The sequence below is a fragment of the Oncorhynchus gorbuscha genome, linkage group LG23 (genome assembly GCF_021184085.1).
Source record: "Oncorhynchus gorbuscha isolate QuinsamMale2020 ecotype Even-year linkage group LG23, OgorEven_v1.0, whole genome shotgun sequence".
Lineage (NCBI taxonomy): Eukaryota > Metazoa > Chordata > Actinopteri > Salmoniformes > Salmonidae > Oncorhynchus > Oncorhynchus gorbuscha.
Window position 1 is genome coordinate 20,213,345 of NC_060195.1, and position 12,076 is coordinate 20,225,420.

Below are 12,076 nucleotides of genomic sequence, written 5' to 3' on the forward strand. Positions count from 1 at the left end.
ATTGTACTGAAGCAGCCCAGGTTGGAACTCTTCCTCTGTGTTATATTGTACTGACAGAGCCCAGGTTGGAACTCTTCCCTGACACAGCCCAGGTTGGAACTCTTCCTCTGTGTTATATTGTACTGACAGAGCCCAGGTTGGAACTCTTCCTCTGTGTTATATTGTACTGACAGAGCCCAGGTTGGAACTCTTCCTCTGTGTTATATTGTACTGACAGAGCCCAGGTTGGAACTCTTCCTCTGTGTTATATTGTACTGACACAGCCCAGGTTGGAACTCTCTTCCTCTGTGTTATATTGTACTGACACAGCCCGGGTTGGAACTCTTCCTCTGTGTTATATTGTACTGACACAGCCCAGGTTGGAACTCTTCCTCTGTGTTATATTGTACTGAAGCAGCCCAGGTTGGAACTCTTCCTCTGTGTTATATTGTACTGACAGAGCCCAGGTTGGAACTCTTCCTCTGTGTTATATTGTACTGAAGCAGCCCAGGTTGGAACTCTTCCTCTGTATTATATTGTACTGAAGCAGCCCAGGTTGGAACTCTTCCTCTGTGTTATATTGTACTGACAGAGCCCAGGTTGGAACTCTTCCTCTGTGTTATATTGTACTGACAGAGCCCAGGTTGGAACTCTTCCTCTGTGTTATATTGTACTGAAGCAGCCCAGGTTGGAACTCTTCCTCTGTGTTATATTGTACTGAAGCAGCCCAGGTTGGAACTCTTCCTCTGTGTTATATTGTACTGAAGCAGCCCAGGTTGGAACTCTTCCTCTGTGTTATATTGTACTGACAGAGCCCAGGTTGGAACTCTTCCTCTGTGTTATATTGTACTGACACAGCCCAGGTTGGAACTCTTCCTCTGTGTTATATTGTACTGACACAGCCCAGGTTGGAACTCTTCCTCTGTGTTATATTGTACTGACAGAGCCCAGGTTGGAACTCTTCCTCTGTGTTATATTGTACTGACAGAGCCCAGGTTGGAACTCTTCCTCTGTGTTATATTGTACTGACAGAGCCCAGGTTGGAACTCTTCCTCTGTGTTATATTGTACTGACAGAGCCCAGGTTGGAACTCTTCCTCTGTGTTATATTGTACTGAAGCAGCCCAGGTTGGAACTCTTCCTCTGTGTTATATTGTACTGAAGCAGCCCAGGTTGGAACTCTTCCTCTGTGTTATATTGTACTGACAGAGCCCAGGTTGGAACTCTTCCTCTGTGTTATATTGTACTGACAGAGCCCAGGTTGGAACTCTTCCTCTGTGTTATATTGTACTGAAGCAGCCCAGGTTGGAACTCTTCCTCTGTGTTATATTGTACTGAAGCAGCCCAGGTTGGAACTCTTCCTCTGTGTTATATTGTACTGAAGCAGCCCAGGTTGGAACTCTTCCTCTGTGTTATATTGTACTGACAGAGCCCAGGTTGGAACTCTTCCTCTGTGTTATATTGTACTGACACAGCCCAGGTTGGAACTCTTCCTCTGTGTTATATTGTACTGACACAGCCCAGGTTGGAACTCTTCCTCTGTGTTATATTGTACTGACAGAGCCCAGGTTGGAACTCTTCCTCTGTGTTATATTGTACTGACAGAGCCCAGGTTGGAACTCTTCCTCTGTGTTATATTGTACTGACAGAGCCCAGGTTGGAACTCTTACTCTGTGTTATATTGTACTGAAGCAGCCCAGGTTGGACCTCTTCCTCTGTGTTATATTGTACTGAAGCAGCCCAGGTTGGAACTCTTCCTCTGTGTTATATTGTACTGACAGAGCCCAGGTTGGAACTCTTCCTCTGTGTTATATTGTACTGACAGAGCCCAGGTTGGAACTCTTCCTCTGTGTTATATTGTACTGAAGCAGCCCAGTTTGGAACTCTTCCTCTGTGTTATATTGTACTGAAGCAGCCCAGGTTGGAACTCTTCCTCTGTGTTATATTGTACTGAAGCAGCCCAGGTTGGAATTCTTCCTCTGTGTTATATTGTACTGACACAGCCCAGGTTGGAACTCTTCCTCTGTGTTATATTGTACTGAAGCAGCCCAGGTTGGAACTCTTCCTCTGTGTTATATTGTACTGACACAGCCCAGGTTGGAACTCTTCCTCTGTGTTATATTGTACTGACAGAGCCCAGGTTGGAACTCTTCCTCTGTGTTATATTGTACTGACAGAGCCCAGGTTGGAACTCTTCCTCTGTGTTATATTGTACTGACAGAGCCCAGGTTGGAACTCTTACTCTGTGTTATATTGTACTGAAGCAGCCCAGGTTGGACCTCTTCCTCTGTGTTATATTGTACTGAAGCAGCCCAGGTTGGAACTCTTCCTCTGTGTTATATTGTACTGACAGAGCCCAGGTTGGAACTCTTCCTCTGTGTTATATTGTACTGACAGAGCCCAGGTTGGAACTCTTCCTCTGTGTTATATTGTACTGACAGAGCCCAGGTTGGAACTCTTCCTCTGTGTTATATTGTACTGACACAGCCCAGGTTGGAACTCTCTTCCTCTGTGTTATATTGTACTGACACAGCCCGGGTTGGAACTCTTCCTCTGTGTTATATTGTACTGACACAGCCCAGGTTGGAACTCTTCCTCTGTGTTATATTGTACTGAAGCAGCCCAGGTTGGAACTCTTCCTCTGTGTTATATTGTACTGACAGAGCCCAGGTTGGAACTCTTCCTCTGTGTTATATTGTACTGAAGCAGCCCAGGTTGGAACTCTTCCTCTGTGTTATATTGTACTGAAGCAGCCCAGGTTGGAACTCTTCCTCTGTGTTATATTGTACTGAAGCAGCCCAGGTTGGAACTCTTCCTCTGTGTTATATTGTACTGACAGAGCCCAGGTTGGAACTCTTCCTCTGTGTTATATTGTACTGACACAGCCCAGGTTGGAACTCTTCCTCTGTGTTATATTGTACTGACACAGCACAGGTTGGAACTCTTCCTCTGTGTTATATTGTACTGACAGAGCCCAGGTTGGAACTCTTCCTCTGTGTTATATTGTACTGACAGAGCCCAGGTTGGAACTCTTCCTCTGTGTTATATTGTACTGACAGAGCCCAGGTTGGAACTCTTACTCTGTGTTATATTGTACTGAAGCAGCCCAGGTTGGACCTCTTACTCTGTGTTATATTGTACTGAAGCAGCCCAGGTTGGAACTCTTCCTCTGTGTTATATTGTACTGACAGAGCCCAGGTTGGAACTCTTCCTCTGTGTTATATTGTACTGACAGAGCCCAGGTTGGAACTCTTCCTCTGTGTTATATTGTACTGAAGCAGCCCAGTTTGGAACTCTTCCTCTGTGTTATATTGTACTGAAGCAGCCCAGGTTGGAACTCTTCCTCTGTGTTATATTGTACTGACAGAGCCCAGGTTGGAACTCTTCCTCTGTGTTATATTGTACTGACAGAGCCCAGGTTGGAACTCTTCCTCTGTGTTATATTGTACTGACACAGCCCAGGTTGGAACTCTCTTCCTCTGTGTTATATTGTACTGACACAGCCCGGGTTGGAACTCTTCCTCTGTGTTATATTGTACTGACACAGCCCAGGTTGGAACTCTTCCTCTGTGTTATATTGTACTGAAGCAGCCCAGGTTGGAACTCTTCCTCTGTGTTATATTGTACTGACAGAGCCCAGGTTGGAACTCTTCCTCTGTGTTATATTGTACTGAAGCAGCCCAGGTTGGAACTCTTCCTCTGTGTTATATTGTACTGAAGCAGCCCAGGTTGGAACTCTTCCTCTGTGTTATATTGTACTGAAGCAGCCCAGGTTGGAACTCTTCCTCTGTGTTATATTGTACTGACAGAGCCCAGGTTGGAACTCTTCCTCTGTGTTATATTGTACTGACACAGCCCAGGTTGGAACTCTTCCTCTGTGTTATATTGTACTGACACAGCACAGGTTGGAACTCTTCCTCTGTGTTATATTGTACTGACAGAGCCCAGGTTGGAACTCTTCCTCTGTGTTATATTGTACTGACAGAGCCCAGGTTGGAACTCTTCCTCTGTGTTATATTGTACTGACAGAGCCCAGGTTGGAACTCTTACTCTGTGTTATATTGTACTGAAGCAGCCCAGGTTGGACCTCTTCCTCTGTGTTATATTGTACTGAAGCAGCCCAGGTTGGAACTCTTCCTCTGTGTTATATTGTACTGACAGAGCCCAGGTTGGAACTCTTCCTCTGTGTTATATTGTACTGACAGAGCCCAGGTTGGAACTCTTCCTCTGTGTTATATTGTACTGAAGCAGCCCAGTTTGGAACTCTTCCTCTGTGTTATATTGTACTGAAGCAGCCCAGGTTGGAACTCTTCCTCTGTGTTATATTGTACTGAAGCAGCCCAGGTTGGAATTCTTCCTCTGTGTTATATTGTACTGACACAGCCCAGGTTGGAACTCTTCCTCTGTGTTATATTGTACTGAAGCAGCCCAGGTTGGAACTCTTCCTCTGTGTTATATTGTACTGACAGAGCCCAGGTTGGAACTCTTCCTCTGTGTTATATTGTACTGACACAGCCCAGGTTGGAACTCTTCCTCTGTGTTATATTGTACTGACAGAGCCCAGGTTGGAACTCTTCCTCTGTGTTATATTGTACTGACAGAGCCCAGGTTGGAACTCTTCCTCTGTGTTATATTGTACTGACAGAGCCCAGGTTGGAACTCTTCCTCTGTGTTATATTGTACTGACAGAGCCCAGGTTGGAACTCTTCCTCTGTGTTATATTGTACTGACAGAGCCCAGGTTGGAACTCTTACTCTGTGTTATATTGTACTGAAGCAGCCCAGGTTGGACCTCTTACTCTGTGTTATATTGTACTGAAGCAGCCCAGGTTGGAACTCTTCCTCTGTGTTATATTGTACTGACAGAGCCCAGGTTGGAACTCTTCCTCTGTGTTATATTGTACTGACAGAGCCCAGGTTGGAACTCTTCCTCTGTGTTATATTGTACTGAAGCAGCCCAGTTTGGAACTCTTCCTCTGTGTTATATTGTACTGAAGCAGCCCAGGTTGGAACTCTTCCTCTGTGTTATATTGTACTGAAGCAGCCCAGGTTGGAATTCTTCCTCTGTGTTATATTGTACTGACACAGCCCAGGTTGGAACTCTTCCTCTGTGTTATATTGTACTGAAGCAGCCCAGGTTGGAACTCTTCCTCTGTGTTATATTGTACTGACAGAGCCCAGGTTGGAACTCTTCCTCTGTGTTATATTGTACTGACACAGCCCAGGTTGGAACTCTTCCTCTGTGTTATATTGTACTGACAGAGCCCAGGTTGGAACTCTTCCTCTGTGTTATATTGTACTGACAGAGCCCAGGTTGGAACTCTTCCTCTGTGTTATATTGTACTGACAGAGCCCAGGTTGGAACTCTTACTCTGTGTTATATTGTACTGAAGCAGCCCAGGTTGGACCTCTTCCTCTGTGTTATATTGTACTGAAGCAGCCCAGGTTGGAACTCTTCCTCTGTGTTATATTGTACTGACAGAGCCCAGGTTGGAACTCTTCCTCTGTGTTATATTGTACTGACAGAGCCCAGGTTGGAACTCTTCCTCTGTGTTATATTGTACTGAAGCAGCCCAGGTTGGAACTCTTCCTCTGTGTTATATTGTACTGAAGCAGCCCAGGTTGGAATTCTTCCTCTGTGTTATATTGTACTGACACAGCCCAGGTTGGAACTCTTCCTCTGTGTTATATTGTACTGAAGCAGCCCAGGTTGGAACTCTTCCTCTGTGTTATATTGTACTGACAGAGCCCAGGTTGGAACTCTTCCTCTGTGTTATATTGTACTGACAGAGCCCAGGTTGGAACTCTTCCTCTGTGTTATATTGTACTGAAGCAGCCCAGTTTGGAACTCTTCCTCTGTGTTATATTGTACTGAAGCAGCCCAGGTTGGAACTCTTCCTCTGTGTTATATTGTACTGAAGCAGCCCAGGTTGGAATTCTTCCTCTGTGTTATATTGTACTGACACAGCCCAGGTTGGAACTCTTCCTCTGTGTTATATTGTACTGAAGCAGCCCAGGTTGGAACTCTTCCTCTGTGTTATATTGTACTGACAGAGCCCAGGTTGGAACTCTTCCTCTGTGTTATATTGTACTGAAGCAGCCCAGGTTGGAACTCTTCCTCTGTGTTATATTGTACTGACAGAGCCCAGGTTGGAACTCTTCCTCTGTGTTATATTGTACTGACAGAGCCCAGGTTGGAACTCTTCCTCTGTGTTATATTGTACTGAAGCAGCCCAGGTTGGAACTCTTCCTCTGTGTTATATTGTACTGAAGCAGCCCAGGCTGGAACGCTTCCTCTGTGTTATATTGTACTGAAGCATTCTCCCAGGTGCTGTCGTGCTCTCTGCTACGCCTGGCTTTAACCCTTTATGAACCAAACTCTGATGCTATCAGCATGTCAAACTCGGAGAATGGCCCCACGCACGCAACCAGACAGGTGTGTTTACACAGCTGAATAGAAGAGGAACACCCCCCCAAAGGAATGAGAAACTGATTAAAGGATGACTGGCTCACACAGACTAAGGCATAGCTAGCTGCCTGTGCACCATCACGATAAGGGTGAAAATGATTGATGTTATCTTACAGTATATCCTCTCATAGAGAGCTGTCACGCATGCTCCCGCTCTCCCTTTCTGGCGCTCGAGGGCGCAAGGCTGCCCTTCATTACGCACACCTGTTACCATCACTATGCGCAGCAGCGCTCGTTGGACGCAACTGGACTCCTTCCCGTTGTTGATTTCCCTGTCTATAGCTGTCTGCTCTCCCGGTTGCTCCCTGTGTCTGCATCGTTACTTTGTCCTGTCTCCAGTTTCGATCCTCACAGAGAGAAATGGAAATGGCATCTTTTTTTTCTTCAGTTAACTGACTGATATTATCTCATAGAACAAAATGTATCAGATCTCCTAAGCATGTGTTAACCTTATTTTTGGCATTTATCCCAGAACTCTAACCCTAACTCATCGAAATGGCTGAACAAACCAGAGGTAACTCATTTAATTATTTTTAGGATTACAAGTTGGCGATCAAACTTTCATTGTGACAAATGTGCGTTTAAACGGTGAGGACAATTTAACCAGCGAGGACAGTGATGGTATGCTGAGAACAGGAAAGGAAAGAGATGGTTTGCTGAGAACAGGAAAGGAAAGAGATGGTTTGCTGAGAACAGGAAAGTCAAAAAGAGGTCAGAGGAAGAGGAAATGGAGTGTCTGAAGAAGCCAACAGCTGCAGGGAGGGGCGATGGCACAGTGTGAAGCCATGTGTCTATGACACACCCCCTCTCCTCCACCCCCCTTTCCCAACCCTTCTCTCACCAACCCTCCTCTCCCCTCCCCACTCCTCTCCTCCCTGCTCCATCATCCATCAGCTCCTCATTAACACGGTGCCACCTAACTCATACTTTTCATTAAACCCTTAATTACATTTCCACCGTTATTTATCCTTCTAATCACATTAATAATAGAGACATGTGATATACTACCAGCAGATAGAGAACATACTTTTGTATATATAGTGTATGTGGACAACCCCTCAAATGAGTGGATTCTGCTATTTCAGCCACACCCATTGCTGACAGGTGTACAAAATCGAGCACACAGCCATGCAATCTCCATATAAAACATTGGCAGTAGAATGGCCTTACTGAAGAGCTCAGTGACTCTCAACGTGGCACCGTCATAGGATGCCACCTTTCCAATGAGTCAAGTGCTGTTATTGTGAAGTGGAAATGTCTAGGAGCAACAACGGCTCAGCCGTGAAGTGGTAGGCCACACAAGCTCACAGAACTGGACCGCCGAGTACTGAAGCGCGTAGCATGTAAAAATTCTATCCTCAGTTGCAACACTCACTACCAAGTTCCAAACAGCCTCTGGAAGCAACGTCAGCACAAGAACTGTTTGTCGGGGGCTTCATGAAATGGGTTTCCATGGCCGAGGTGTAAAGCTTGCCGCCATTGGACTCTTGATCAGTAGAAACGCGTTCTTTGGAGTGATGAATCACGCTTCACCGTCTGACGGACGTATCTGAGTTTGACGGATGCCAGGAGAACGCTACCTGCCCCAAAGCATAGTGCCAACTGTAAGGTTTGTTCAAGGAGCAATAATGGTCTGGGGCTGTACTTCATGGTTCTGGCTAGGTCCTTTGGTTCCGGTGAAGGGAAATCTTAACACTACAGCATACAATGACATTCTAGACAATTCAGTGCTTCCAACTTTGTGGCAACAATTTTGGCATGACAATGTCCTTGTGCACAAAGAGAGATCCATACAGAAATGGTTTGTGGAGATCAGTGGGGAAGAACTTGACTGGCCTGTAGAGAGCCCTTACCTCAACCCCATCAAACCCCTTTGGGATGAATAGGAACGCAGACTGTGAGCAAGGCCTAATCACCCAACATCATTGCCCGACCTCACAAATGCTTTTGTGGCTGAATGCTGCGGCTTCCAATGTTCCAACATCTAGTGGAAAGCCTTCCCAGAGTGGAGGCTGTTATAGCAGCAAAGGGGGGACGAACTAAATATTAACGGCTTTTATTTTGGAATGAGATGTTAAACGAGCATTTGGTCGTGTAGTATACTTTTGGTAGTGCAGGTCATGATAGGCTGATGACGGCTAGTGATTAGATGTTAATAGCTATGATACATGCTATGGGCTAGGAGCTGCATCTCAGTGTTGCATAATGACACACAAAGAGCAAAGTGTGAATGAAGTGGTGGAAAATAAATAGAATTTGCACTAAGAAATTCTGCAATATTTAGATATGGACACAACTTGAAAATGACATTAGATTACTAAGAAAAAAGTGGTATGTTTATTTTCAGTGCTGTGAGTTTGCCCACATCCTTTTGTGTGGTGTGAGGAGGCACCCTGTGTGTTTAAAAACATATTTGAGATAATGTTAAGGTGTCATTCCTTTGATCTTGGATACAGGTGACACGCAAGCCGCGTCTGATAACGAGAGACACATTTAGCTCTGACCTCGATGTCTCTACAGAATTATGTGAGAGGCATTCTGAGCTCGAGATGAATCTACCCTGTGTAAAAGCTATGATAAGGTAAGCCCTTTTGGTATAAACTGGATGAGAAGAAAAGAAGATAGGACTCAAATCAAATCCAATTGTAGTTGTCACATGCTTCATTAACAACAGGTGTAGACTAACAGAGAAATGCTTAGTCATAGTCTTCTCTCAGAGAGGACATTGACAGTTGGAAATATAGTCTTCTCTCAGAGAGGACATTGACAGTTGGAAATATAGTAATCTCTCAGAGAGGACATTGACAGTTGGAAATATAGTAATCTCTCAGAGAGGACATTGATAGTTGGAAATATAGTCTTCTCTCAGAGAGGACATTGACAGTTGGAAATATAGTAATCTCTCAGAGAGGACATTGACAGTTGGAAATATAGTCTTCTCTCAGAGAGGACATTGACAGTTGGAAATATAGTCTTCTCTCAGAGAGGACATTGACAGTTGGAAATATAGTAATCTCTCAGAGAGGACATTGACAGTTGGAAATATAGTCTTCTCTCAGAGAGGACATTGATAGTTGGAAATATAGTCTTCTCTCAGAGAGGACATTGATAGTTGGAAATATAGTCTTCTCTCAGAGAGGACATTGATAGTTGGAAATATAATAATCTCTCAGAGAGGACATTGACAGTTGGAAATATAGTAATCTCTCAGAGAGGACATTGACAGTTGGAAATATGGTAATCTCTCAGAGAGGACATTGACAGTTGGAAATATAGTAATCTCTCAGAGAGGACATTGACAGTTGGAAATATAATAATCTCTCAGAGAGGACATTTACAGTTGGAAATATGGTAATCTCTCAGAGAGGACATTGACAGTTGGAAATATAGTCTTCTCTCAGAGAGGACATTGACAGTTGGAAATATAGTAATCTCTCAGAGAGGACATTGACAGTTGGAAATATAGTCTTCTCTCAGAGAGGACATTGACAGTTGGAAATATAATAATCTCTCAGAGAGGACATTGACAGTTGGAAATATAGTAAGGACATTGACAGTTGGAAATATAGTCTTCTCTCAGAGAGGACATTGACAGTTGGAAATATAGTCTTCTCTCAGAGAGGACATTGACAGTTGGAAATATAATAATCTCTCAGAGAGGACATTGACAGTTGGAAATATAGTCTTCTCTCAGAGAGGACATTGACAGTTGGAAATATAATAATCTCTCAGAGAGGACATTGACAGTTGGAAATATAGTAATCTCTCAGAGAGGACATTGACAGTTGGAAATATAGTCTTCTCTCAGAGAGGACATTGACAGTTGGAAATATAATAATCTCTCAGAGAGGACATTGACAGTTGGAAATATAGTCTTCCCTCAGAGAGGACATTGACAGTTGGAAATATAGTAATCTCTCAGAGAGGACATTGACAGTTGGAAATTGACATGGTAATCTCTCAGAGAGGACATTGACAGTTGGAAATAGTCTTCCTCAGAGAGACATTCAGTTGGAAATATTCTCAGAGAGGACATTGACAGTTGGAAATATAGTAAGTCTTCTCAGAGAGGACATTGACAGTTGGAAATATAGTAATCTCTCAGAGAGGACATTGACAGTTGGAAATATAGTCTTCTCTCAGAGAGGACATTGACAGTTGGAAATATAGTAATCTCTCAGAGAGGACATTGACAGTTGGAAATATGGTAATCTCTCAGAGAGGACATTGACAGTTGGAAATATAGTCTTCTCTGAGAGAGGACATTGACAGTTGGAAATATAGTAATCTCTCAGAGAGGACATTGACAGTTGGAAATATAGTAATCTCTCAGAGAGGACATTGACAGTTGGAAATATAGTAATCTCTCAGAGAGGACATTGACAGTTGGAAATATAGTAATCTCTCAGAGAGGACATTGACAGTTGGAAATATAGTAATCTCTCAGAGAGGACATTGACAGTTGGAAATATAGTCTTCTCTCAGAGAGGACATTGACAGTTGGAAATATAGTAATCTCTCAGAGAGGACATTGACAGTTGGAAATATGGTAATCTCTCAGAGAGGACATTGACAGTTGGAAATATAGTAATCTCTCAGAGAGGACATTGACAGTTGGAAATATAGTCTTCTCTCAGAGAGGACATTGACAGTTGGAAATATAGTAATCTCTCAGAGAGGACATTGACAGTTGGAAATATAGTAATCTCTCAGAGAGGACATTGACAGTTGGAAATATAGTCTTCTCTCAGAGAGGACATTGACAGTTGGAAATATAGTAATCTCTCAGAGAGGACATTGACAGTTGGAAATATGGTAATCTCTCAGAGAGGACATTGACAGTTGGAAATATAGTAATCTCTCAGAGAGGACATTGACAGTTGGAAATATAGTCTTCTCTCAGAGAGGACATTGACAGTTGGAAATATAGTCTTCTCTCAGAGAGGACATTGACAGTTGGAAATATAGTAATCTCTCAGAGAGGACATTGACAGTTGGAAATATAGTCTTCTCTGAGAGGACATTGACTGTTGGTTGCAGAAGGACATTACAATCCCTCCATCCCACACCCATCTCTTTCCCTCTCTATCCCCTTGTCTCTTATCTTTAACCCTCTCCCCCTCTTTCTCCCTCTTTCTCTCCCTCTCTCACCATATCTCCATCTCTTCCTCCCTCTATCTCCTTCCTTCTCTATCACCCTCTCTCCACTGGCCCATAATTACCCCCCCAGGATACCTTGGCCCCCTCGCCACCCTGCTCTCTTCCCCGTTGGAGGCAGTAAGCCTTTTTATCTCTGAGAGTGTCCTCATCTCCTCTGTGATAGGCACACTGTGACTGAGGAAGGGCTGCCAGCCTGTCTGCTACAGACTGAAGGGTCTGGAATTGAGGACACAGGAAGGAAGCTAGTAAGACTCCCTGGGTCATATTCGATAGGCACTAAACAGAAGAAAACAGACTGATTTAGGGAGGGACTACCTAAACTTGTACAATAAGAATCTCTCATTTTAATTTTCTGTTGCAAATTTATTTTGTTACGTTTTGCTACTGTGTGCACTAATGAATACAGCCCTGTTTTTCTTGTAAGGAATAAGAGCTTTGAGGAGATGTATTGTGACTATGTGAGAATCTCA

At 43.8% G+C, this 12,076-nt stretch overlaps 1 protein-coding gene across 1 annotated transcript in view; it reads right to left on the reverse strand.

Annotated features, from left to right (window-relative positions):
• Positions 1–12,076, reverse strand: part of gpc3 (glypican 3) — a 264,625-nt gene that overhangs the window by 49,993 nt on the left and 202,556 nt on the right. The gene's annotated exons all lie outside the window — the stretch shown is intronic.